This window comes from Amblyomma maculatum, chromosome 9, assembly GCF_055883805.1.
Source record: "Amblyomma maculatum isolate TAMU_Amacu chromosome 9, ASM5588380v1, whole genome shotgun sequence".
NCBI lineage: Eukaryota > Metazoa > Arthropoda > Arachnida > Ixodida > Ixodidae > Amblyomma > Amblyomma maculatum.
Window position 1 is genome coordinate 38,417,927 of NC_139352.1, and position 22,281 is coordinate 38,440,207.

A 22,281-nucleotide genomic window follows, 5' to 3' on the forward strand; every position below is an offset into this window, starting at 1 on the left:
AAACAGGTGGCGCTGGCTCGTCTGTTGCACGCCAGTTAGTGAGGGCGGTTCTGCAGCCCCGTATTGTTTATCAGGCCCAGTTACAGCATCTTACAAGGGCACAATGGGATCGCCTTGAAGCCGTAAATCGAGAAGCTATGAGGACCATAACATGCCTTCCACGAATCACACCGGTCGTAGCGTTACAGGAGAATGCGCAGCTCAACACCATCGATGAACTGGTGCAGCAGCGCCGAGATGCTCGCAGACTCAAGGCCACGTTGTCACATTCCACGCAAGCACTGAGGGCGTATGCAACGTCACACATTATTCTTCAGCCACCTGCGCCAGTTCTCCCTCCCTGGAAATTTATACAGTTAGGAGACAACAAGCCAACTGACATCCGCAGACCGACGTCTGCCAACTCTGCATCGTTGCTACGCCAGAGATTTGAAGAGCAAGATACTAACCTGCCTCAAGATTCCATAGTAGTGTACGTAAATGGAAGCCTGCAAGGCTGTGAAGCCAAAACGGCAATCCACTGTCCACGGAGACCTAGCCTGAATCAGACAACTACGTTTCAGCTTTCGGAACCACTTACATCTTTCTGCGTTGAGCTTGTGGCAGTTCAAGAGGCACTCTGCTCCGTGACTTCTATAACCATGCTCCCTACAGCCAAAATTGTCATCCGCACTGACGCACTTCAAGCAGTACGTCTGCTCCGACGTGTCAGCCGCTGCCCTAAAATTTGCCAGGACATCCACCAGCTTGCGGCACGCATCCCACAGTCAATACGCATTGAGTGGGTCCCACGGGATCTGCTGCCTTCCCAAAGTCAAGCTGATTTTGCAACCCGCCTCGTGAACCAAGACGCATCAATCCCACGGCTTCTCGAAGTCGACGACGCTACCCTCCTTTTGTCAAGAAAGGAGCACCTCCGGCGCCGCACACGTGCACTTATCCCTCCGTGTGCGATATCCCTTCCCTGCGGTCTCACCCGTGCAGAGGAGGTTGCGCTTAGGAGGATCCGAGTCGGTGTTGCCCTTACACCAGCAGTAACTAGGACGTGGTCATACTTCCAACACTTATATCCTGACCCAGGATGCCCGATCTGTAACAACGAAGATGTCGAGGCCGACATCCACCACTTGCTGTGGGACTGCCCAGCACTCAAGCCAACACGAATCCGGCACCTGAGAATAGCTGGCCTTTCAGCAACCAATCCTGCCTCATACGTCACTTGGACGCAGGGACCTCATCATCGCTCACTTCTGGACTTCATAAAATCAGCCAACCTTTTTCCATTGATCTAATCATTTATTCATCCTTCATCTCATAACCTACTGATGCCCTGAGGCAATAAATATCGACTTAAAAAAAAAGAAAAAAAAAAGATCCAGTTGCAGTCCCGCGCGTTTTCGTTTCCTTCTTCTTACAGCCACAACAACAACAACATAGTGCCTTTCGTCGCATCGCGCTTTAGTGGCCAAAGGTGCCCTCTACAATTTTTTGATACAGACTTAATACGACGGTAAATCCATGATCCAATACATTATAGAATGGGAACACGTGAACTAGAGCACTTCTAGATATTTACTAAAATGCTTGCATTAAGAAAAAGTATATTTTTGTAATAGACCAACAGTAGCTAGCAGGTGTCACGTTTTCTCTATTTTGGTAAAATCTATTCTGGTAGATTAAGTGAAAGGCTGCTTGCTGAGAATTTGTTAAAATGTCCTTTGTACGTAAATGAAATCGAACAAGAATGGGTAGGATTTTTCAGCATGTAGAAAATATGCGGTGTAGACGTTTTTTCATTATTTGCTTAAAAATTCTTGAAAACACTTTACGCCTATAACTAAAAATGTGGAACGCTGAAGCTTTTGTAACCAACTAATTAAAAAAAATGAATTTACGGTCGTGGCGGACGATAATAATTCGATATATGAATTTAAACGGCTGTAATTTCTACTGGCTTCCTCAAAAAAGAATACCGAACACATGAATGGTGCCATTGAATGGTTGCTGAATAAAAATTTCCTTGCTCGCTGTGAGAAAAAATTAGAGTTCAATTGTATTTATTAATTTTTTGTGTTGAGAAAAAATGCATCATAAAATATACCCCCACGCAGCTGGGGATCCCACAAACGCCGAGATCTCCGCTAACTCCCATAAATTTCTGCCTTAAATATTTTGTTGCTACTCTATCCCTGTGATTGAGCGCCAGGTTTACTACAGGAGTGCATGATGGCTACAGCCGGTGTGTTGTTATGGCATGCACTGACGGCCCACAAAAGGGCGCTGACACCGGCGCTGCTTTCTTTTTTTTTGTTTTGACACGACGTGAGCCAGATTATTTGATGCATGCAAAGTACTGTAAGAGTTGATTACCGAGGAGGCGGCCCCGAGAAGAAACGTCTGAAAATACAGTGTGTGCCGCTTCTGCAACCGCCGACTCTCACACGAATTCCTGCACTCAGCGCCGTGATCTCCAGCTGTGCCGCTCAGCGCCCGCACTGCTTCGTCAGACGAAGAGGAATACAGAGGGCTTGCTGCATCGGTTAGCGACGGTCGCTCTGCTTTGTGTGTGCTTCGACTGCTCTGGATGCGTGCGAGTCTGAAGGTTTAGCTTGAGTGGGTAAGTATATAAATTGGCTTTGTGCCTGGTTTGGACCGGAAGCTGGAAAGTAAGAATACTCTGCCTCAATTCGGTCATTTTTTATTTTTCCTCTGAGGATGCAGTGTTACCCGAAACTAAAGCTCACATACTCAAATATCAAGACCGAGATCAGGGGCTCTCGGATTGCTATTGCTTATTTTGTTTCTTTGCAGGAGAAGAGGCTTTAGTTGTAAATGTGTTGGTCCTTCTGAGAATGGAGTTATTGTGATGAGCATTAGAATGAGTATGTTTCTTTTGCGGCTATATATTTTCCAGCTGTTTTATATAGTAAGCGCGGCATTAAAAATAAAGATGCTTTTTTATTAGTTAGGAAATTGCTTTTCCACTGTGTTTATCGCAGCCCCTCGCACTTGGAAAGCAAGTACAATTTTATACAAATAATTTAAAACTTACGTGAACAGCGACGACTACGGAAGGGCTTTCTTCCGTGTTGCGGATGCTATTGCGCTATTATTTTGTTTAGTCGGTGCAATTTACAAGTAAGAATAACGTGTCACCTTTTCTGTACAGCTAACGGAAAACAAGAAATCCTTGTTTTTTTTTTCAAGCAGGCGTGAAAAGATACAGTTTCGTATAGTTGACTCTTTAATTGTTGTTGTTAACTTCATATTCAGCTAGGTTTCTTTTCTCTCGCAATGGTTCGGGCCTTCGCAAGTGCGTTTATTTCTATTAATGTGATTTATTCTGTTTAGTTCATTACGTATTGTGGCATCCAGTGGTTGGTCGTCTTTTTTGTTGCGTAGGTTTCGGCGCTGTCGTCGCAATTGTGTTCGGTGTTTCCCGTCTCTCTTCTAAGAAAATTATTTCATGGAGCGAAATAATGATCACCAGAAACAAGAAACTAAACGTTTATCCACCATATGTTTACGTACTCAGTACGTAACGGGGGTTTTTATTTGTCGTCTAAAGCGCAGCGAGTTCATGGCTCACCGACAACGCTAAGAGCGGGAGCCTGCTCCGGTTCCTCACGGAAAACCATTTACATGAGTTTATATAATATGTCTTATGGCAAGTTTGCGTACAAAAAAAAAAAAAAAGAAAAAAAAAGTTCCCCAAGGAACATCAGCACACACCACTATGGCTTCTGTTTCTTCTTCTTCTCCCCAGCTTCTTCTTTCGTTCTGACGACCCGAAGCACGTGGCACTTCCCCCCTCGCAGACGAAGCCCCAGGGCAAGCAGTTTAAGGAAGGTACCGGGGATGGAACCTTTTAACCGAGCCACATGCACCACCTGAGTCCGGCGTGAGCATCGGCCACTTTCGGTGCGGCGTGAAATTGCATAGTTCACGTCACTCAGGCGTTCTAAAATGACAAAAGGGCCGCTATAGCGAAACAGCAGCTTCTGGGCTAAACCACGCTTGTGCAGCGGCGTCCACAGCAACACTAAATCAGCGGGCTCATAAGCGACATGTGGGCGCCGGTTGTCATAACGCTCCTTCGAACGTTCCTGTGAGTCCAGGATGCGGAGGCGGGCAACGCGGCGAGCTTCTTCGGCTCAAAGTGGGGGCGACAGAAGGCTCGTTGCGGAGGGAGAAAGGAAGGATGGTATCAAGACAGCTGCGGGGAACTCTAGCATACAGGAGGTAAAGCGGACTGTAGCCAGTCGTCTCATGCTGTGCAGTGTTATAAGCATATGTAATGAAAGGGAGGATGTCATACCAGTTTTTGTGATCAAAGTCCACGTACATCGCCAACATAGTGGCCAGAGTGCGGTTGGTCCGTTCAACAAGTCTATTCGATTGCGGATGATACGGCGTAATGACGGTAATAGCAGGTGCATAGACGAAGGAGTTCTTCGATAACTTCAGCAGTAAATTGGCGCCCACGGTCACTGATCAGAACTCGAGGAGGGCCCTGGCGCATGACGAGAAATCGTAGAATAGGGATACTTCGTAAGCAGTGGCTTTGGGTATTGAGGCTATTTCTGAATATCAAGTGAGATGGTCAACACATACTACTATCCACCGGTTACCGTTCGAAGATCGCGGAAAAGGATCCCAGAGGTCGATGCCCACCTGCTGAAAGGGTGAGGTTGGAGGCGCAATAGGGTGCAGCGGTCCCGGTGGACGGGAAGTAGAGAGCTTGTAAGGCTGGCACTTGACACAACTAGCTACATAGCTCTGAATGGCTTGACGCATTTTCGGCCAGTAAAAGCGTTCCTTTGTGCGATGAAGGGTACGGGCGATATCGTCGTGAATCATTTCAAGAACGGAAATACGGAGGTTTTCCGGCACGACGAGAAGAAAGCGTGCACCTCCGGAGTTGAAATTCTTCTTGTAAAGCAGGCCGTCATGAAAGCAGAAACGCGCATCTCTTGAACCTTGATCGGCAGAGAAGAGCGGTGCCAAAGTCTGATCGTTGCGTTGTTCTCTCTGGAACAGTTGAGGGTCAGGAAATGTTGCCGAGATAAGAATAAGAATAAGAATAAGAATAATGTTTATTTAACATCTTGAGGATGTTGGGTGCGCCGGCAAAAAGCCAGTAGAAAGGCTTGACGAGGCCGACGCACCCTACAGAGGCATTGCAGTGGTACATAGCATAATATTATTTTTAGAAACAAGAACAAACATAAAACAATCGAGTTTTCATTATTTATACATTCGTTCATACTGTTTATTTAATTCATGCGGGAGAGTGTAGCTCAGCATTTGGTAACCATAATTTGTTCGGATCTTAGGTACAAGCCATTTGGGTGTCGTTTGTGTAGTGTATATTGACTCTTTGCGTTGCAATCCTGACAGTTTTATTACCAGGCAGTTATTATTGTGAACACCGATTTCATACCGCCGCAAGAGTAATGTTTCGTATAATTGTGGCAAGCGGATAAATTGAAGTTCATTGAAAATTGGTTCAGTGTGTCCAAGTCGGGGAGCATTCATAACATTTCGAACGGCTTTCTTTTGAAGGAGGTATAAGCGGTTAATATTAGTAAACGTCGTGGTACCCCACACCAAAAAGCAATACTTAACAACAACCAGATAGGCGCCAGGTAGTCATCATAGTTGTCATGATCACTACCAGTTAACGAAAGCGGCAAGCGTGACAGACAGTCAGCGTCAGCATGTGGATGGCCGCTTTTGTATGCCACAGTGAAGTTAAACTCTTGTAACTGCAATGCCCATCGAGCGAGCCGGCCGCAAGTGTCACGAAGATTTACCAGCCAACAGAGCGAATGGTGGTCAGTGACGATGGTAAAAACGCTGCCATATAGGTAGGAACGAAATTGTTGCATCGCAAAAACTATTGCGAGGCACTCTTGTTCAGTAACGATGAAGTTACGCTCCGCCTTACTCAACGAACGACTAGCTAAGCTATCACGTGATGATCAGTGCCATGACGCTGGATGAGCACAGCACTAACGCCCACGCCACTAGCATCGGTGTGAACTTCGATGGGGCAGAAGGACAGAAGTGACGTAAGATAGGTCCCGATGTCAGAAGGAATTTGAGGTGGCGGAAGGTAGAGTCGCAGTCAGTAGTCCAATTGAATGGTGCATCTTTGTGCAAAAGGCACGTGAGCGGGTATGCGATGTCAGCGAATCTGGGCACAAAACGACGAAAATAGGAACACAGTTCTAAAAAGATCCTATATATATATAGGAGCAGATTTATATATATATATATATATATATATATATATATAGGAGCAGGTTATATATTACTGAAGAAAACAGTCTAATTATGTAATGTTAACATTTTTTCATTTCCCGCGTTTTTGTCTGTACTACCTTCCGCCTACCTATACAAGCTTTAGGACCGTCATTCGTTGCTTGTCGAGAGTGTAAATGAGTGAGTCTATGATGAATGAGTCCCGATGAGTCGAAATGAGTGAGCTCGAATGGATTATGAGTTGAAATGAGTGAGTCCAGATGAGTCTGAGTTCCGATGAGTCTTGAGTCGAACTGAGTGAGCGCAGATGAGTCGTGAAGTAAAAAACTGAGGGAGTCGAGATGAGTGAGTTAAGATGGGTCGTGAGTTGAAATAAGTGAGTCCATGATTAGTCGGAGTTCAGATGAGTCGCGAGTCAAAAATGAGTGATTCGAGATGAGTGAGTTCAGATTAGTCGTGAGTTGAAATGAGTGAGTCCATGATGCGTCCGAGTTCTGATGAGTCGTGAGTCGAAGTGAGTGAGTGCAGATGAGTCGCGAGTCAAACATGAGTGAGTGAGCCCAGATTAGTTATGAGTCCGAGTGAGCCCGAATGAGTCGCCAGCTTGCGTGAGTTTGAGTTCATGAGTGTGAGTGAGTCTGGGCCTTGTGAGTCTGAGTGAGAGTGAGCCCGCAGATGGACCAAATTTTTCTAAGTGAGCCTGAGTTAGCACAAATGATTTTGCAGACCTATGACCGACAAAAAACCCAAACCTTTAATTTGATGCCAGTCTTAGATGTTCATATCAAAGACGGTGGAAATACGACAGCTCTGAATACCAACGCATTAAAATGCTCCTTTATTATTTTTCTTTATTTCTAAACTAGAAGAAATCACTCATAAAAATAGCACTTTAAAGTAAGCAATAATAAAAATATGGTAGAGTAAAACAATAAAATGTCGTTAGGCTCTTAGGGCTTCCAGTATGTAAAGTTGCATCTCTTCCTCTAACAGACACGAAGCTCAAAGAAAACTTTTGGGACTAGAAAAAAATTTTCATTCGTAACCAACACCGGCAGCTTGTTGTGACCTTTTGTAATTTGAAGGCCGAGGGAGTATCGACACTATGCAATTAATGAAGATGCGTTCGGTTTTTTCTAAAATGTCACTGAAGGTAACAATTGATTGAAACCGGGAAAATTGCATTCTTCCATAGTCAGGTGTTCGTGGCAGTTCTCTTTTATGCACTAAAGAAGACATGAGAGATGAGAACAAAGTGCATATAGGTGATATGACAAGGGTTTCGCCTTCGTACGAGCTAGAGCTACAGCGGCAGATAGGGAATTTAACATTACTTAAAAAAGCCACTAAAAATGAAACTCTTGAGGAGTTTTTAAAGCGATAGCCTTATTACCCCAACTCGTGCCAATTCCGGCGACGGCTAGCGTTTTAACTTCAATGAGACAGAGGACAAAGTGCGGCAATTAGCAAAGAGCTTCCACCACTCATGTCGTGTCGCACGTCCTTTGACATTTGACTCGAAGTGTGGCCACAAGGAAAGACTATACAGTTTGGTTTATGGAGTTTGACATCTCAAAGCGGCTCAGGCTATGAGACGCCGCAGAGAAGGGCTTCGGAATTTACAACCACCTGGGGTTCTTTAATGTACAGTACATTCAGTTGCATACGGGTACCATCCATTTAGCCTGCATTAAAAAGCGACCGCCGCCGGCGGCCGCGAGTCGATCCTGCGAAATTAGGCACCACAGCTGAGAGCTCTAGCCATTATACTCCAGCGGCGTGTTTAAAGACCATGAAAACTGTCTCCATCGGGAAACTAACTACTATCCTCCGGTCCCCAGCCGAGCTTGAAAACCATTACTCCCCACTGTGCTTGGAAGAAACTGGTGGTATGTCTCCTTGTCTAGCATACTGATGAGAGTAGTGCTGACAATGAGGATGACTTAGTTGTAATGATAATTGTGATAGTAGCAATGATAATGACGCGGTAGGTAGTGTTAACTATATCGATGGTGTAATTGATGAGAACGACGGGGCCTTAATTGATAATAACGATTGTGATGCTTGTGAGCAAAACGAAACGTACCCAAGCCTAGCGAAGGTTTCGCTTCGTTTGATTTAGAAGGGCTACACCACAGCACTTTTTAAGGCATGAATTGCCCGCCCATAAAATACATTCCAACATGCCAATTAAAATAATGGGCAAAAAATAAATTATTTCACCCAAACCGATCGACAATAAAGCAGCAATAGTGTGAGTACTTGATGAACGCAGATTAATTGATTGAGCATGTGATATCTACATAGGTGTGTTACTTGCAGCATAAATGTCAAGTGCCGAAAATTAATGACCAGATCACATGTAGATCTCTACTTCAAGTCATAAATTTTGAAAAATGTCTACAATGGAAAAGACAGCAGTTATATCAACATGGCACAAACATAACATCCATTAAAGGCCATAAAAAGCCCGTGTGCTGTAGATGTAAGTGCACTAAAACAATCCCACGGGAAAGATATTTCCGGTGCCACAAAACGGCGTCTCTCATCGCTTTAGTCGCCATGGACGTTAAAACACCATGAGCAAAAAACAAAAGGTGCATAAATTGAATTTTAGTTGCACAAAATGTGAGATTTCTCTACTCATCATTCCTTCAAAGAAGGTACTGGTCAGTTTGAAGACCGTACAGCATAGTTAGTGCTTTCCGTGATCAGGTCTGCTAAATGTACGGCTCGTGCTATATATAAGCCTGTATATTTGTTATAAAATGAGCCGGAATCTGTACGTTTGCTTTCCTTTCAATGATTTCTGTAAATCTGCAATTATCCTAAATTGAGAACTTATACACGCTGAGACAAATATCCGAAAAATTAATTCACAGAGGGGTCCGAACGCATATTACAGGTAATTCTGTTAATTTTATTTTGAAGCGCCTGATATAGGTATGCTAGTGAAGGTTTCTCCAAATACGAGACAATACTCTGTAAAAGGTAGAGAAATGAATGGTAAATATGAAGCTGTCTATTACTGTTATCGAATCTGCAGTATAATTTAGCCACAATACACTTGAAATTTATCCTATATTTACACAATCGCAATTAATAGATCTATATTCAGAGAAAGTTGCATACAAAGTTTCAAAGCTAATACCAATATCGACAAGGTAGCCACTCACAAAAATATAGATTTTTTAAAAAATGTTTTAAAGCGAGTTTGAAAGATAACAGCCCAAATTTTTAGGCATTTGGTAATAAATAAGTATTCAAGGCTTAATGCACTAATCTGATCAACAATTAGTCTATTTTCTGACGAATTCCTGCCAGAATAAATATCAGACCTTATTTTTATTGGTAAAGAGTCACAGTTATTATAAAAAAGAGTAATATATTTGCTAATTTATTATTTGAATTTGTGTGCAAAAGCCGCATTGCATATGTTCCGAAAATGTTGTACTTCGGATATTAAGCTGCTATCTCGATAGGATTATCGTTAACAAAGCGTGTAAAACTTAAACCGAGTTTGAAAGCTAACAGACTGAAATTTTTAGGCATTTGGTAATAAATACGTATTAAAGAAACTCCAGGTGGTCAAAAGTTGCAAAGTTCTTTACCGCGACGTAACTAAGTAGCTGAATCAATTCGCTCCAATAAACTCTATTAAACAGTGAGTCAACTTAATTAGGTGTTATTGCAATATTAGGTGTTATTGCAATATTAGGTGTTATTGCAAACGAGGAACCAGTAAATTGGGCTTCCAATAATTTTATTGGAGAGGGTAGCGAACATACATACTGGATATGGTTCATACTGACTCATAGGAGTGCCAAAACAATAAGGGCGGAAGCTCTTCAACGCCAGAAGTGCGAGAAAGTGGCGTTTGATAATGTAATAGATAGCCTTCACTTGTGGTAGCAGTCGACAAGCGTAGTCGATGACAATGTGGTTACCACGCTGCCTCTGTGCAAATATGGTACGAGTAGCATGACCAGTGACAGATGTACCGTTGCGGACAAAAGTAAACGGAGTACGCTTTCTTCTTATACCGATTGTCATGCGCTGTATAATTGAAACTGGCGGTCGTGGTATGTGCGAACCGATTGTAAACGTCAGTGCCATTTCACTAGGAGAAGTATTTTTTTCTTATCTCTAGTCTAGAAGGCGTGATTTTAAATTGGGCAGAAAAGAGGGCTCCGTTTACATATGCCCGCACCCGTAGGTGGATTCGTAGCAGAAAGAGCAATGAAATGAGCTAGCAGCGGTGGAGCCTAAATAGGAGACCTGAATGCGTGAGCTTTGTAAAGGTATCAAAAGAAAGGCTTGTTTCATCTTTAGAGTACAGGTAAGGGGAAGGAATTCCAAAGTCTGAATGAACCAGCGGAAGTACGACCAGGGCCCCAAACATCTGTGTGCATACTTTGAGGCATGTTAAGTAGGCAGCTCAGGAACGGCAGTTTTATCAGGGTTCGGGTTCACATCAGTTGCATCAACCAAGTCAGCTTGGAGTTGGATTTCGCGGCGGCTGAAGTTGCCTTTTTGGTGTTAATGTGAACGCCAGCGTGACAATAGGCAGTCGTGATTATAAAGGACGACGTAGGCCGCTTGCGAAAGTAGGCAAAAAATAAAACAGCTAGATCGTCTGGCTTCCACAAACACGCCATGGATTGTGCTCTATGAACGAGAGCCCATCTTTTCCTAAAGAATAAAAGGAGAGTTCAAGAGGACAAATGAGAATAATTTGAACTGCCATAGGACTTCAAGGGTTACAGACGTGATTTTTTGAATTGACATTCGCTGACAGCTCTTTTCCGGTAGACACAACGCATGCCAATGAAAAACAAAAGCGGGTAGTTCTCGAGTGAGGGTAGACGTGTAAGCTTTTATCATAGGAAGTTCTTAGAAATCGAAACAGGTTTAATCTTCAAGTTTTTTTTTTTCTCATTTAAATAGAATGGGGATGATCAGTGTCTGCCGGAAGGTTCAGTTATGCCCGATAGAATCTTGCCAACCTACTGATGAATGACGGAGCCCTCAGCAGGAGTGACACGATAGGGTCGTCGATATAAAACGCTTGCGTAACGCGTATTCAATCGATGGTTACCGATGGAAGTTTGCCCTTTAGCACGGTTCTAAAAACAAAATTTGCCGCAATGCCAAGAGTACGCTGTGCCCAGACTGAGGCCGTGGCTGCAGGGCAACAGCTACGAGGACTGTCAAGGAACAGAGCAATGAGTGCGACCCTATGGTGCAAAACACTGGTCGAGCGTTGGAATGTGTTGTAGGTGTTTCGTCATTTAAGGAAGAACAATATAATTGGAGAAGTGACTTAGGTGAGTCAGGAATGGCGGTGAACGAGGCTAAAGTCATACAAGACAACTTGAAGTGAACTGAAAGAAACTCGTTAAATCCGAGCTTAAGCATGGCATGGCGTGGTATTGGGGCTGTCAGAGCAGGCACCCAGGTCAATGAAGAATGCCAATGAATCAAAAATAAGGACAGCATACGCCTCTAAAAACTCGATGTCGAGGATCGCATCACGAGGGAGTGGTCGACGATGGTGAAGAGCACATTGCGGTATGGCCGAAAATACTCCGGCGCCCAATCCCACAATGGCAGCGGCACGTCCATCGCTCACACGAATTCGCGATGAAGCTGGCGTCGCCACATTCTAAAATGCCGAAGAACAAACATCCGAGTTTTGGCCGCTAGTGTCGAAGGTTGCAGTAATAGGAACCCCTTGCACACGGAGATCCAGATCGTTGTGGCGATTCACGATGGTGAGAAGACCCGTTTTGGGTCGAGTAGTGAATGCTTTGCTACCTCCGGACGATGAGTTGGCTTGCTCTACTAATAAGAGGTTGAGTAGTTGGTAGAGGGTGGACGGCAAGTTTGCCGTGAAAGGAGACGGTGTATCTGAGACGGACGGCAAGTTGGCGGTGACTGGGGACGGTGAACCTGAGATAACGGCCGCTGGCTAGAGCTGCGTTAGGCAAGAGTGTTGAAGGGAATAGAGGAGTCCTCGCGGGACGCTGTTGCGTAGGATATGCAGTCGTTTACAATTAGAGGGGTGAAAGCGAACCGGTGTGGCAGTGGCGGGAATCATGACCGGTACTTGAATAGATGAAACAGGCAGCCTGATTGTCCAAGGCGTTCCACGTTGCAGCTTTAAAGTAACGGTAGTGGGCCTATAACGCCGGGGTTTGGAGTTGAAAAAGTGACCACTGGAACAATGGATTAAAAAAAAAAATCAATGCCAGGGGGTCGGCCACAGGTAGGCCCACGTTTGCGACATCCCATATGACAACGGCTTAAATTATGACGATTGTAACCTCAGTCGGTTGAGGGTGAAGGCGACGGGTGTCATAGCACTAAGACCTCAGCGAATCATCCTGCTTAAAGTTGCCGCACATACCGCTACGTTTATGATGCAGGTCCCTGCATGAGAAGGCCACAACCAAGATGTGCATTCGCTGAAATGGACGCAATACGACGATGTTAAGGCTACTCGAAATTATGACATACCTGGAGGATGATTAAAATTGTTGTCAGCGTTTACTAGCAGAATGTAGCCCACATTAATTTTGGCGATCGTGCTGTCCACTCTACATCATAGGCCTGAGGCGTTATGTATGACTGGCAAGTATGACTATGTGAACGAATGTGCTTGGAGCTAGGTCATATAACTAGGCGGCACTGAAGGCCTAGTTACACAGAAAAACCGGCTTTGGCATTGTCGCCTTTGTGGACGTTGTGATTGAAAAATTATTGGAATGTCTCTGGCAGGTTGTAGATAACCGGTGAGTAGTCATCCAGCTGCGCGACATGACGAGATTACATGCGCTGGCAGGTGCTGCCTTAAAGCTCTGCGTCAAACAAACCTCCAAAATGTACAATAAATGTTTTCACCACCACCATCAAGTGGGGCGTCGCCTTTGAGTGGAATGATGAGATCGGAATGCAGCTTTCAGTACCATTGGGGTCCGATTTAGGCACGCTGTACCTGAGCCACTCCTACGGATTGTTCATTGGGTTCGCGCCCAATATCCTAGTAGCTTACAACTCAATGTAAATAGTTTGCATAGAATGACAGAGCGAAGCTTGAGATTGAGTAAAGAATAATCCGCAAGGGACGCCGGCATATTTAGCCGCGACAGCTGTCACTTCATATCCTTAAAGGCGCGCAGATTATGTTGAACCGCAAGAAAGAAGAATATTGCGTTCATCCGTATTAAGGTCTCATTCTAACGGGTGAGCTTGCTGGCACGTTCACACAGAGCATGCAAGTTCTGCACGTCAACGCCCCAAGTACCGCTAATGGTGCCGGGTTGGAGGGACTGCAACGCGGACATTAAGCCAGTGGCGCTACTTTGCATTCGGTTATGTCGTACGGAACAGTGGTAGAACCAATCGCGATGCCGGTCTGGAGATCAAGGTTGTCGTTATGGACTAGCGTTAAGTGCGTCCGCCAAAATATAAGACTGGTTGCTGAGAGGTAGGCGAGATAGGTTACCACAGGAAACAGTCTGAAAAGTCTCGGGGCAGTGACGGCTGCTTCAGCGGAGGAAAAAGTATTAGCGTTTGTTGCTACTAATGGTCCCGAATGACGTGAACCTACGTCACGGACTGTTGTCTGACGTCACTACTTTTCGCAAGTCATCCTAAATCAAGTGAGAGCCATTTGGAGGGCACTCTAGTGCGCCGTCGTAAAGGTTTTTCAATATATTATGTGTCGCGTGGCACTTGTTACCATGACTTTGTCTTGTAGTAGTATGGACATTACGTATACGCAACTCTACCTCAACTATAATCCGCCTCTAAATTTTATGCCTATGGCATACCATGATCACATGAGTAGTCATGATTATACGACCTATGTTTCATACTTTTAGTAGTACGCTATAGGGCTAAGCATTGCAGTTATAACAACAGAAGTTGACTGATAAGATGATATAAGCCTTCATGCGACGTGACGCAGCTTTTCGTGAGCCCGATTTATGTTGACTTAGTCTGCGAACAACCTCAGTGACGGTTTTCATTTCTCAAGAATCATACCATGTTTTCGCCTTAACACCCCAGTTTTACAGAAAGCGTCCTCGATAGCAACAACACAGCTCCGGAACATCATCCTCGTCATGTTGGGACTGTATACCATGCCGCGAGATCGCCACAAAGAAGCTAACATCGTAGTGGCGCTAGTGTGCATCAGCAACCGGCGGCACTCGCAGCGGAATGCGAGCCGCCGGATTGTTTCCATGCTTTCGTGACGTTTCCTGGTGAAGGAAACGGGACCTCGGCAGGGTATGTGTGATTTACAGCTTGAGGTATTCGCATATGGCCAACAGCGCATGCAACTTACCAATGCCGCAGAAAGAAATTGCAGATGTTAGGAAAACAAGGCTCTCAAAAGGTTGTTTTTTTTTTCGGAATTAGTGCCGTCGTTCAGCAAGCGTTGTCTTTCGTACCGGGCTCACGGACATCGTATTTTCGCTGCGTCAAAGTTGCTGCGTCTGTTTTTGCTCGCCTTTTCTGCAGTGCGCGCGCGTGTTGGAGTTATAAGGGTATAAGAAAGGCGAGTGTATTAGCACTCCCAGCGACCAAATTTCTCATTGTAATGCATCATCACATGGCGCACACGAGGGAAAACTGTGATCTGGAATTTTTTTTTTTCTGCGAACAAGCTATTGCGAATGGAGTTTTCCACTTTCACCTATTCGTTTTGAAGGCAGAGAGGAGAGCCTGTCTTCCACGACAGGCTGTAGGAAAAAATAACTTCGAGGGGTATGGTAGTTGTAGTTCTAACGTCTTTTATGTCCGTCCACACGCCATCTTTCAGCCCTGACCTTCCATATGAAATTACATGCGGCTTGATTCGCTTATACAGTTCTTGACTCAACGATTAGACTGATAAAATATAGCACTGACAGGTACTCCCCGAAGTGTTTCAACTCTTACTAGAGCTTTTCTGTTCTGTCTAGGCAACCCCGGCTTTCCCCCGAACTACTACTCAAACTGAGATGACGCCTGTATTGTACTACAGGAAAGCTTGCTATTTGGTGTGAAGCGCAGCGTCAAATCGGTTCGCCAAACTTATTATGAGCTGAACGCTACTTAAGCCAATATCAGTGCATTTCATCGTGTCACCTTGCGCCAATGACAACAGCAGCAAAAACATGGGAATTTTGTTGTGCGGGCTCTTGATAAATGGCAAAGGGAAGTGTACGTTTATAACAGTTCCGCTAAGCTCACTTTGTACGTAAGCATTAGGCACGCCACAAATTAGAATCTTGTGAACTCAGTCGCACTCAATCACGCTCAAGCTGAAGCGACAATGCAGTCGCTGCGAAGACAGCAAATATCTTCGTATACATGTGTTTGTGGCCGTACATTAGCCTTTAACAAGGGAGACTCTACATTTATCGAGAGCGAGCCATTGTAACGGAAACAGAAATTCGGGGTTATTTCGAAAACAAGTGCTCAAAATAAAGCCGTTCTGAAACAAATTATTAGCGATAGAGGTAGAGAATTTTAGAGGTAGAGAAATGAACGGGTAAAAAACACCGCATTGCGACCCGTTCCGTGCTTTAAACTGATAAATAAATCAAGAGCAGCCAGGTGTTACCCATTCCTCAGCTGGTAAAACAGCTGCCAGTGGGACAGCGACTGATACAGCTTAATTTTGTGGGCATTCCTGGAGAATGCGTTCCGCCTGCTAACGACGCACACAGATGTTCCCTCCTAGACAATGGCCTTTTGCTCTAGGTGCCGCTTAGGAGCTAGATGGTGGCGTGTCGAGGAACAAAAGGATTTCCTTCATATTCATGCTACTGTCATGATCCATTCACCGTCCTTGTGAACACAGCAATGTGAGTAGTTGACCTCACGTGGAATCTATTGCTATGTGACTCCGTTCGCTACTAACGACAGGTTTGTGCCGGACTGACAAGTTAGTATTTATCCTAATAGCTATTTTAGTAGCCAAACAGTGGGGTATGTGTATCGTGTTTTACCTTGTCCTATCTACAGGAACATTTAAGGGTTTGGCTACATGTGTTTTCTCAAACGTTTTCTCACTTTGAGGAAAACTTTTCTAATTCCCCGTGTTACGGATGAGCAGTAGTCTTCAGGAAAAAATGCAAACGAAAAGGCATGCGAGGTTTAACTCCTCGCCAGCTAATAGACGCCGTACAAGCGGACTCGGTATTTTTTACCACCTGGGGTTATTTAACGTGCACTGACCAAACACAGAGAGCTGGAGACCCTTGCGTTTCGCCTCCATTGAAACGAGACCTTCTTGGCCGCGACCAAACCCTCGCCTTTAGACTTAGCACCCTTATCTTTGAGGAACCACGATAGAGGCTTAGCAGCAGGACCAAATGTATACACCCCTGGCTGTATTTTTAAAATGATTAAAATGACAGTAAAAGACTAGGGCTACTTGACCAAGCTTGTGGGGATGTGTCAAAAACTTCTGCCCCACTACACAGGTCCTTACCGTGTACTACGCCCAGTGACCGACTTGACCTAAGAGATTGCACCACTCCATCCAAAGTCACCGACTGCTACACCCACTTCCGAAATCGTACATGTCGCCCGCCTCAAGCCATATTACTCCCCCTCCACACCGCACGCCTAATACGCACCGGGACGTTGCCTTTTGCCGAGGGGGATGGTGTTACCGGGAAACGCGGGACCAAAGTGATGTGCTCACTGACAAAGACGACGACCGAGGAACGCGGGCACGACGAAGCGTTGAGAAAGAGGACGACGCTGAGAGAGTGGATACTGCACGACTACTGAAGTCTTAGTGTCGAGTTCAGCCCATCGCAGTGCCGTTACATTAAGTACATCCCCGTAACAATATTGTTACGAAGCGGCAAGCCGATGAAGACAGGAGACAGAACATGACCGATGACGATGGTAGATGACGTTTAATGAATGTTCGCGGGCCTAGTGCGAGCGCTCCTGCCCGCGCCATTGCCCGCTTCTTCTTCCTTGTCTTCCGTAACATGACCCGGGGCCACCGAGCGATCGTCCCGATCGTGGACGAGGAAGTTTAGCGATGTTAATGATTTTATGGCATGATGATGGGCGTGTCTGGATGCTTGAAGAAGAGGAAGAAGGAAGAATAGAACGGCTTGCCGGTACGATGTCTGATGCGTGGGTGATCCGCCTCCCTTGGAGGTGTCAACCATCCGTCACCAGAGTCCATGGGACCGATCGCTCGAGGGCACGTCGAGCAGCTTGGGCGGGGGTTGCGTGTTCGTGTCCATCGGTTCCTTCGGGTCATTCGGGTCATTCGGGTCTTTCGGGCCCTTCATCTCGGTTCTGATCGGTATGTCTGTTCTCCTTGTCTTCAGGTCTGGGCTGGGGGCTGGGCGGTGGTAGTTGTTCAGGTCTGGGCTTGAAGGGCTGGGGCGAAGCTGCTCGGCGATGTCCCTGGGCCCTCGGTGATGGTCCCGGCTTGGAGATGGCCTCGATGCCCCAAGGCGAGGATGGGGATGTCGTACGCCGCACCTCCAACCAAATGTTACGAAGCGGCAAGCCGATGAAGACAGGAGACAGAACATGACCGATGACGATGGTAGATGACGTTTAATGAATGTTCGTGGGCCTAGCGCGAGCGCTCCTGCCCGCGCCATTTCCCGCTTCTTCTTCCTTGTCGTCCGTAACATGACCCGGGGCCATCGAGCGATCGTCCCGATCGTGGACGAGGAAGTTTAGCGATGTTAATGATTTTATGGCGTGATGATGGGCGTGTATGGATGCTTGAAGAAGAAGAGGAAGAAGGAAGAATAGAACGGCTTGCCGGTACGATGTCTGATGCGTAGGTGCCATTGCCCGCTTCTTCTTCCTTGTCGTCCGTAACAATATTATCGCTGTGTTTGAGATGACGTGTGGCTAACAACCTCACACGCCTAGGATCGGCCGCAGGTATAATGATCCAGCATCACATACACGATATGGTGAATTGCTCAGTTCACTTTAGCGCCGTATGACAGGCGCTTCACATATAAGAGGTAATAAGGTAAATAGAAGCGCACTAGAATTGCGGAACAAGCATACACCGTGAATACAAGCCCTAAGCACACGCAAACACTGATGGCTTACAGACTGGCAGAGCACATGTCCGCAGAAAGTAGGGTTCACTGCTGCGCCGCAAGTTGGCGACTCTGATCGATGCGTCCAATTACACGAATTACAAAACTTGGCAAAGAACAGAGCATACATCGTCAGAGTCGACTGCCGCTGATTACATATTTTGCACTAGTTTGTTCCACTAACCAGCGCGAAGTAAAAGCACCTATTCATGTGTGCACTGTCACACTGGCAGCACCGTTTGTCGACAATGGGTCGTTTGAGAAACATTTGATCCTTTCAAATGTTCTGCTACAGACGAGCATGGTGATCAGGACGATGCTTGTGGGTGAATCTTGAGGAGCTGGCTCTGCACCAGCGCAGCATGCGGCACCAGAGAGCAAACATGAAAGTGTTTTTAGCGCTTAGGCTTGCCTTCTGTTCGCAGTCATTTTCTGCTAAGACTGGACGTCCTGTTCTTACGGTGGTTCAACAATGGGTGCGAAAATAAGTTCGTGCCTAATTTGCATTTGCAGGCGCCATTAACCTTGTACCTTCCATCCCCGATACAAATATCTCATTTCCTAAGCAGAAGCGAAGAGAAGAGACTCTTTCGTAGTTGACAGGAGGAGCTTTAACTCTCTCTGCAAGGATTATAGGGATAGGATGAAGGCGTGCCCAAAGCTGCGTCGCCGAGAAAAGGGGAACGAAGGGAGCGAGTACAATGCGAAGCTGCTCGCCGGACGCGATCTCGGTGTTCGCGTAGCGAAATCGGCCTTTGACGAATGTATCGCAGGGCATTAGGTTCGGCGCTCCCTCTTATCTTAATACATACAGAGGGCTAAGGGCGAGCGTAGGAGATATTTTGCTTCAAGCCTGAATACAAGCAATTATTCACACCATTTCCCAATTCCTACTTAATGATCTATGTCACCTTTAGGTCTTGTTCAAGCAGCCCGCAACGAATTTTTCACTAGGTTGTGCCCGTCAAGGTACCTTGCGAATGTTGTTTAGAAGACTAGACATGAAACAATGAGCGTGATACACTCTACAGCGTGTAGGGTTTAGGCCAAATTTTCACCTTAATCTTGTCATCGCTATGCATTATTAGCGCATTCGTCGAATGGAGAAATGTCTCGGGGCGTCCTGGTTGGAGGAAACGCCGAGGGGCGTTCATGAATCGGAATCAGCCCTGGAAGGGAGGAACGGCTGTTTTCGCCACTCTAAGCAGTGGAGGTGGAACATCGAATTGATGCGGTTTTTTGAATACGGGTGAAAACATACGATTCCATCGATGCATCGAGGCTGACGATAATTCAGTCGCTTAGACGAAGCCCATCACGTGTCACGCCATGTCATGGGTGCGCGTGCCAAAACGAGCTTCATTGCTCTGCTAGACCAAAGAAGCATTGTCTGGCAGAGCAATGAAGCTCGTTCTGGCACGCGCAAAGAGGCATTCTCTGGCATCGGGTGGTTTAACTGCGCTGGCGCTCTTGCAGAAAGCGGCGCTGCTGCAGCGCTGCAGAAGGATGCCGGCCAGATATTCTACAGTCCTGCAAAGTAAAGCTTAGTTTTGTTATTTACGTTGCTGTTACCGTGCTACCGTATCTCAGCCTCTCTGCGGAGTGCTGCGAAGCTTCATAAATTCACAAGTCTAGCATTGTAGCGTAGCATCCCAGGCAGAGTAAATGACCAGCCCAATATTGCAAATGGATTGCCAACCCACTGGCCTAATGTAGAACCGGGCATTCCCTACGCACTCTCAGTATTGGGCCTATTGTTTGTGCTGCATGGGTTGGCTCTAGTATCGTAACACGGCAAGAAAAGAGAAAATGAAAACAATGTAAGACGCTTCGGCACTGAGTACCAATATAAATATTCGTGAGGGGTCCAATTTGTATGCAGTGCGCTCTGGGGATATTAACACTGATCTTTGTAAATATTTGTATATTAAAGTTTAGTTGTCATGGTTCAGCTGATCATCGCCTGAGCTGTTTTGAATATGCATGGGAATCTGCAAACGTCCTTGCCAAACTATTGATTAGAGCGGATACTAGGCAACCCCTTCAAAGCTGAAATATTTGATTTATGTGCCTTGAGGATATTTACCGGGCAAACTGCTAGGCCATCGCAGAGCACCTATAGCATTTTGCGTGGCAAAATGTCGACGCTGTTGCCTTTAAGAATTTCAGACCTTGCGCACACCGCATTTTCCTTTGGCACGCCTTGACTATTTAAAATCCTCTCGCACCTTCTTTCCCGGCAGTTTGCGAGCTAGCGTCAGTTCTCTGGAAGGATAAAATAGACCTCAATAAAGTTGTTTGCACTCCACGTATTCCTTTCAAGCGCAGGTGTCGCCACCATCGCCCGGAATAGAAAACGTAAGCATGGAAACAAAACCTATAACTCTATAACGACCGATGATGCCAGTACGTCGAGCAGCTAACGGCTTTACTGTATCACGAACAGGAAATATAAAAGGATCATATCAGTATCAATCGTTTAACAATGTATGTGCATTTTGGTCGATCAGTACACGTAGATCTTGCGTGTCATGCTTGAAGGAAAAACTGCCCTCTGTTCAGCGTGCACATATAAAATAGAGTTCTTAAAGGCTTAGTAAGAATCACCAGCAACCAACCTTCTTTTGAGTCAGAGGTACACCTGTCAAGAAAGAAGAGGAAAGCACGTAATTGGTAGTTACGTGCGGTGTACCTGAGCAGTATTCTTGGACCGGAAGTACTTTTATTGGCATTTCCTGGAAATGTACTATCGTTTATAAGAGATGGTATGACACAGGCCAGCTTAAAAAGCTCCGTATAAGCAGCCAAACCGTTGTGCTTATGGGCAACGTCCAGGCCGTGACCAAAGTGCACGTGCGAAAGTATGCGCTTCGAGGCCTTCATGTCGAAAGGAAAGCAAAAAATCATTTTACAATATTTGTGGATATCACACGTTCCCATCGCGGGTGGAACAAGGCGCGACAAGACCATAACTTGCCAAAGGCCACATCATGAGAGAGAGAGAGAGACCCCTTAATAAAGAACAGAGATTTTAGACGGCGTTTAAACTCCGCTGTCATGCTAGTCTGTACAGGAGGGAATTGGAGAGGGAAAGATTGAAAAATAGTGGCGAGGAGATAAAAAGAAATGAAGGAGTAATGGTATAAAATGAAATGATGAAAGGCATAGTCCGATAGATGTGCTCATAGAGTACATAGCGTGAAACATGCCGAAGGGTAGACATTGAAGGTGAACTTGGAATTTGTATGAAAGTCCGACTTTTTTAAAATAAGTAAATAAATAGTTCATTGCGAGTCTCTGTTGCCTAGGGCCGTCTAAAAGACACAAAATAATGTCCGTTGATAAAGGCACTGGTGAGAGCTTTTTCATGCTATGTTTGTAGTACGCACACTCATCAGCGTGCGCGCAGGACACTCAAGCAGGACATGTTCCAGTTTCAATCAAGCTACAGTTGTCACAATGCGGACTGTTCATTTCACCGAAACGGTAGCGCAAGCTATTTGCATATGCACAGTTCAGGCAAAGTCGGTGGTAAAGTTTCCAGTTGGCGAGCAAATCTCGGAGGAAGTCTTGATCTTATATGTGGGTCAATCGAGTAAAGAAATTGATAGTGATTTGTCAGCGAGCTCTAAACCCGATACTTTGCTTCGGCAGCAATGGTTTTTGCCAGTTGGGATGCATCAGAATTTGTGAAGTTGGTACGAATGTATCTATAATGTTGGTGGCCTTTACGAGCTGCTTCATCGGCTTTTTCATTGGCTTTAATGCCACAGTGGGCTGGTATCTACTGAAATATTATGTAGTGGCCTGCGGCAATAGCCAATTGTTGCAGATAAGCGATGTCAAGGGAAACAAGCTGATTATTGGTTTTCTTCAGCAGGTTATACAGGATTTGCAGAGATGCTCTGGAATGCGTGAA

General features: G+C 45.6%; 1 protein-coding gene across 1 annotated transcript in view; it reads left to right on the forward strand.

Annotated features, from left to right (window-relative positions):
* Window positions 1-2,512: 2,512 nt before the first annotated feature.
* The window catches only part of LOC146178877 (uncharacterized), a 42,374-nt gene continuing 22,605 nt past the window's right edge, over window positions 2,513-22,281 (forward strand). Inside the window, exon 1 of the mRNA XM_084580059.1 lies at window positions 2,513-2,617. The gene's annotated coding sequence lies outside the window, so the exon portion shown is untranslated. The remainder of the gene's footprint in view (window positions 2,618-22,281) is intronic.